The sequence below is a fragment of the Passer domesticus genome, chromosome 15 (assembly GCF_036417665.1).
Source record: "Passer domesticus isolate bPasDom1 chromosome 15, bPasDom1.hap1, whole genome shotgun sequence".
In the NCBI taxonomy this organism is placed as follows: domain Eukaryota; kingdom Metazoa; phylum Chordata; class Aves; order Passeriformes; family Passeridae; genus Passer; species Passer domesticus.
Window position 1 is genome coordinate 15,173,806 of NC_087488.1, and position 6,000 is coordinate 15,179,805.

Here is a 6,000-nt window from a genome sequence, read left to right on the forward strand (position 1 = left end):
TGGCGCCGCCTTGGGCTTGGATTTACAGTGGTTTAAATTCCTCTCAAAATATTTCCTGATCAGCCCCGGGATGAAAGACAGACAGCGTGTGATGAAGGAGCCCAGCCCTGGCAAGGGCATCCCAGGATTTCTTTGGGAATGGCAGGTAGATCCAGAGGCATGAGCTGAGTCATGGATGTTGATGTTTGGATGTCTCATTTTTAGGGAGAGGGTCTGAACTTCCTTTAAAGCCCCTCCAAACCCAGTCTGGAAGGCTTGGCTGCTTCCGTGGCTCCTGGATGTCTGGTGCCACACATCCTCCTGCAGGGCTTTGCTTCCTAAATCCTCCTTCCAGTTCCTAACTTCCCCTTGTTCCATAAACATCCAATTCCAACTGCCAGCTCTGGAGGAAAAAGGGACGTGCAGGAAACACTTGGTCCTTGAAATGATGCAGTCACTGCTGCACCTGAAAAGCTCCAGGAGAGCTTTACCTGGAATATTCCTCAAGGGATGGGGAATTCCTGGAGATTCAGCTGCTCTGGGAAAGGAGCCCAATCCAGCACTCAGTCCCTGCACATGGGAGCCAGGGAGCAGCTGCTGAAGGGTGTCCTGGGATCATGGAATATCCAGACAAGGATCAACGAGTCCAACTCCCAGCCCTGCAGAGGACATCCCAAAAATCACCCCACTGTGACAAATCACATCCTGACACTTGGCCATGATCATCATCATCATCATCCCGATCCCAAAGGCACCATGAGGAGAGGGAAGTGGTTATGGATTGAGCTCATCCAGAGCCTCGGGAAGCCAAGGAGGCAGATCCCACTTGGGTGGAGCAGGAAGGTGCCTGGTGGTGTTTGAATCTCCCTGCTCATCCAACCATGGATTGAAAAATCGAGACCTCTGCAGGGGGAAGTCAAGATTCCACAGGGAGGATGTGAAAAACTGGGAAGGGTGACTGGGAATGAGGGTTTGGAGGAGGATGAATGCCCTCAGTGTGACAAGGACACAGCGGGATTCATGCACTGTTGGAATTGCTAATCTTAAAGGGCTTTTCCAGCTTCTGGATTCTCTGACTCCATGTTTTCCTTGGCTGCTGTGTTTGGGATGGGGATGTGGCCGTGCCCATCCATGCCCTGGGAATGCAAGGCCATATCCCTGTGGGAATGGTGGCTGCTGAGATGTTTTAGGACAAAGGACAAATCCCTTGGCTTGTGGGTTTTCTAACCTCACCCTTTGCTGCCTTCTCCATCCCTCCATTAAAATAATTAGTGAGACAATTAAACGAGCAGAAATAAAATAAGGGGATCCACGTGGAGATAGAGAAGCTGTTGGAATCCTGACTATAGCCCTGACTCCTGTGGCCAATCCAGGGAATGTGCCTCTGGAGGCGTCTCCCAGACCGTGCTGAATCACCCAGCAATTTGGGAAGAAAAAAGCCAGAGTGGTTCTCATGTTACCCCGGAAAAGCCAATGGAAGTAGGACAGAGCCACTTCCAGAATAAAGCCTGGGGTTAATGCATTTCACAACAGCAAAATCTTTTCCCAGCTTGTCCCTTTTTAATGGTTAAATGGGGGGAATTGCTGTGGAATCCCACAGGGACAAACCTGCTCTTGGACTCATCCCCCCTCATCCCACAGCAAAGCCAAGCAAGAAAAAAAAAATCTCATTTGTAGCATGCTTTAGACCCAAATAACACAAAAAACCCCCTTTTTTTTTCTTAATTTTACATCCCAGTTTGTGTGGATGACCACGATATTACACAGCTTTGAGGGAACTTTGGCAGCTTCTCTCGCTGTTTTACAGCACAGTTGTTCTTCGAAACAAAAGGTTTGGATTAATGGTGTTTTAATGTCCAGGATATGACAGAAATGAAATGCAGGAACAGTTGGCTCGCACACTGGGAGCCGAGTCAAGCTCAAATTTGGCCGCCAGCCCGTGGAGCTCCTCTGGGACACCCAAAAGGGGTGTGAACATTAACTCATAGAGCCATAACCCCGCTGCTCCCGAGCCTGCTCAGCCTCCCACTAATGCAATAATTGAATCAAAACCATCTTCAATTGTGTTAAAAACAACTTTGAACACTGGAGAAAGGCTCAAAAGCCCAGCAAACCACACATCCCAAGCTATTTAAAGGTCTGGATAACTCCGTTTTCCTGCTGAAGGTGAACCTCTGGCACGGGGCGAAGCTTTGGTTGCATTTATTAAGATTTAACAAATTACCCCCCAAAAAGCAGCACTGATTTGGCTTTTTTGTTGTTCCAAGACAACATAAATCCTCTAAATACCCGGAGCAGAAGGCAGGGATAATTATCACTGAAATATCTCTGACATTTCCTTCAGGGTTTGTGAAATCCTCAAGGCCTCTTTCTATCTTTGTCAGTGCCTTCCTCTGCTTCCTACGACCACGTGCCTTAACTCCTCCATCTCTCCAGCCTCCAACTCTTCTGTTCCATTGTGTGCCTGACTTCATTTTAGTGCCAGCTTCTTCCACTCTGTTTTTCTTTCTTCTTTTATTTTTTCCCTCATTTTGGTAATTGGGAACAGGCAGAAGTTTGGGTATTTAGAAAAAAAAACCAAACCACCAAAAAAAGGGGGGAAAAAGAGAGCGTTCCACGTAATTGAGAGAAGTTAACAAAGCGTGAAACGAAATAAGAAACACCATCCGGTGCTGATGTCAACATCCATAAATGCAGGAGTGCTCAGAGCCATCCAGGAGAGACTGGAGCTGCATCCCTGCTTTTGGAATGACTTTGTTGCTGTTGTTCCACAGCATTTTTAGTAGTTTTTGATCAGATAATTTTTTTGGCCCATGGAGTCTGCTTGAATGCTTCAGGTCTCTTGTTTTGGGTACGCTGGTGTCACTCTAAATTATCCACCAAACAACCCTCTGGGCACTGGGGGTTTGATCAGAATCCCAGAATCCCAGAATCCCAGAACTGAGGTTGGAAAAGCACTTTAAGATCCTTGAGTCTCAACTATGCCCGATGCCCAACTCTGTCACCAGCCCAGGGCACTGAGTGCCACCTCCAGGCATTCCTGGAACACCTCCAGGGATGGGGACTCCAAACCACCCTGAGATCTCCTCCCAATGCCTGACCAGCCTACCCAGGAAGAAATTCCTCTTGAATTGTGGCTACTCTTGATGAGATCACCTTCTGCTCTTGCTGAAGGTCAGAAAGGCCCATAAGGAGGAAAAATGAATAGGGAAGAGACTCAATACCCACTGGAGTTCCTTGAGAGGATGAAGAGGCACCTCAGTGGTGCTGCCAGGCTGGGAGCTGGAAGCTCCAGAACCAGAAACCATCATTTGGCTTTGTCACCAACTGAAAAGTCCCCAAGGAGAGAGGAACCAGCAGATTTTCTTCTGGGTTTTTTCAGCGTTTTCTTTCAGCTTGTTTCTCCAGCAGATTTCCCAGTGGCCACATCCACGAGGACAATCACCTCCAGCACAGGTTTGCTGGTGTTTTACTCCTTATCTCCAGGAGGATGGATTTCCCTGGAGCTGGGGGTGTCCTGCCAGTGGACTTTTCCCCCCAGTTTGGAGCACTGTGGTCAGATTGTGCCTCCAGCAGTGCCAGTGGCAGCTGCTTTGTGTCTGTCAGTGTGACCTCAGCATAACACGGCAAAAATCGATTCCTTCTCCGTTTCTCCTGTCCCCCTTGAGCCTCTCAGCAGCAAAGTTGATTTCCTGGTTGTGATTAGGGATGGTTTACATCCACTTCCTAAAGTTGTTTTCCTTTTATTCCTATCATTTAAACAGAATTCAGTGGATCGCTGCTTTGCCCGGACATCTGCACTTCCAACTTTGCCAACTTTGGGATGCTGAAATCCAGCTCATCCCTGAGGATTTGCACGGGCTGAGGCTCTGACCTGGACTTCTCCCTGTGAAATCCCAACCCCCTCTGTCATCCCACCACTTCCAAGAGGAGCTGGAAGAGGCTCTGCAGGAATTAGAGCACTTAGAGGAAAGTGTGATGTTAAATCCCTACGTGCCAAAGCCACCGGGATGAGTAATAACGAGGTGTCAGACTGACACCGATCCTCTTCCCACGGAAAAGGGGGGGATGGAGCTGGCCCGAGCCGGGCACAGGCAGGAGGAGCTGTGGGGATGGACGAGAAGCTCCCTCCCTGCTCACCCTCCCTCTGAGGAAAAGCTGGGTGAGCTCTGTGCAGATTCCTCTCCTCCACGGCTCAGCCAACGCTGTCAGCAGGAGTCCAACCCTCCCCTGCCCGTTCCCATTCCGGGAGGAGGGAGAGGGAAGGTGAAAGGGAAACTGGCAGTCCTTGTGAGCTCATTTCTCCCTGCTGGAATTAAGTCATGCTGCTGAGTAAAGAGGTGGATTCACTTCTTCCATGAGTTCCCTGCCACGCTCCGAGGGGGAGTGGAGCTCGTTCCTTCAGCATATTTGGGAATTGTCTGTCCTGAATTTCAGGCGTCTCTTTGCCTTTTCCAGAGGGAGTTTATTCTTTCTGAAGGCAGAGCAGGAGTTTCAGGTGGATTAGGAGGTTGCACCATGGGGAAAGGTAACTTCTAAAAAAAGGATGATGGAGTGGCCATCAATGGCAGAGCACCCAATCCTCTGGGAGAGCAGAGTGGATTTGGGATGAATACTGGGAATGATGGCTTGACTGCACCCACACCTCGTGGGATTCCATCACCCCACTCAGCTGGGAATAACACAGCAGCTGGACTCTGGGATTTACCTCCTTTACCCCAAAAAAGAGTCAAAATATTTCCACACTGTGTCCCCTTGGGAAAGTCCCACTCAGGCAGCCAAAACAAAATGTTCTGACCTTATTCCCACAAAATTGTGTCAGAAGCTTTGATTCCTCCTCCTCTTGTGCTGGTGTGGCTCCGTCCTTTGCCTTTGGCAGCATCCCTCTGCTTTTATGAGCTCTGGGAGGGGTCATTAGCATGATTCCCAACTCCCTGACAATCCAATAAAGAAGTGCTTTCTGCAGCCCTCAGATCCCAGCTGGCTCCAGAGAAACGAGTGGCATTCCCAAAAAACCCTGCGCTCACCTGTGCTGGGCAGTTCCCAGCCTTTGCTCCGAGCCAGCAGCAGGGAATTTCTGGGAATATTTCCTTATTTCAAGCTCTCCTCTTTTCCTGCTTTACCATCCTTGTAATTCTCATTTCTAGGGAGTGGATACCTATAAAAATCCAGCTATCCTGGTTATTCCTGCTGTGAAAAATGGATTGAAGCACCTGCTGTGTTGGAAGATCCAACTTCCCCCATGGTTAAAGCCAGAGTTGTGACACCTTCAGGAACACGTGGGGAAGGCAGGGGAGGGATTGTTCTCCCTAAATGATTCCCATGGATATTTCAGGAGCAGGGACCACATTGTCCTGGATACACAGAGGTTTTAACATTTTATTTTTTTTTAATATCTGCCTCTGCCTGCCCCGGATTCACAGGGATTGTTGTAATATTGTCTTCCCAATTTCCTGGCTTAACTCTGTGAGATAGAGCCGGGAGATGCCAAGGAAAAACCAGGAGGGCATTCCAGTAATTCAGATGCAGTGATAATGGCAAATTCCAGGAACAAGTGCCAGCAAGTCAGGAAAAGGCACTTGGGCAGGAAAGCTGGGATCACAAACTCTGCCGGTGGGAGCTCTGTGGGGCCTCACTATCCACAGGTCCATCCAGTCCCCTCTTTTTTACAGTTATTTAAAGAATTTTACAGTTATTGCCTGTAAGACTCAGACTGGATCCCTGCTTAATGAATTCCAGCTCCAGCGACCTGGGACAGCGGAAGATGTCCCCGTCTTGGGAGATGGAATGGGAAAAGTTTTGGTCTCTTCCAACCCAAACCAGTCTGGGGTTCGGTGAATGTCCCTTCCTCTGGATCCAGAGCAATCCCTGCACTGATTTTCCAAGGAATCACACAGGGATAACCCAGCTCTTCCACCTTGCAGGTCACACAACCCCCAGCACTGCCCTGCCATGGGGAAATAATCCAGAAAGAAACATTTAAGGGGAAAAAAAGTATCACATTTTTAAAATTTCAAAATA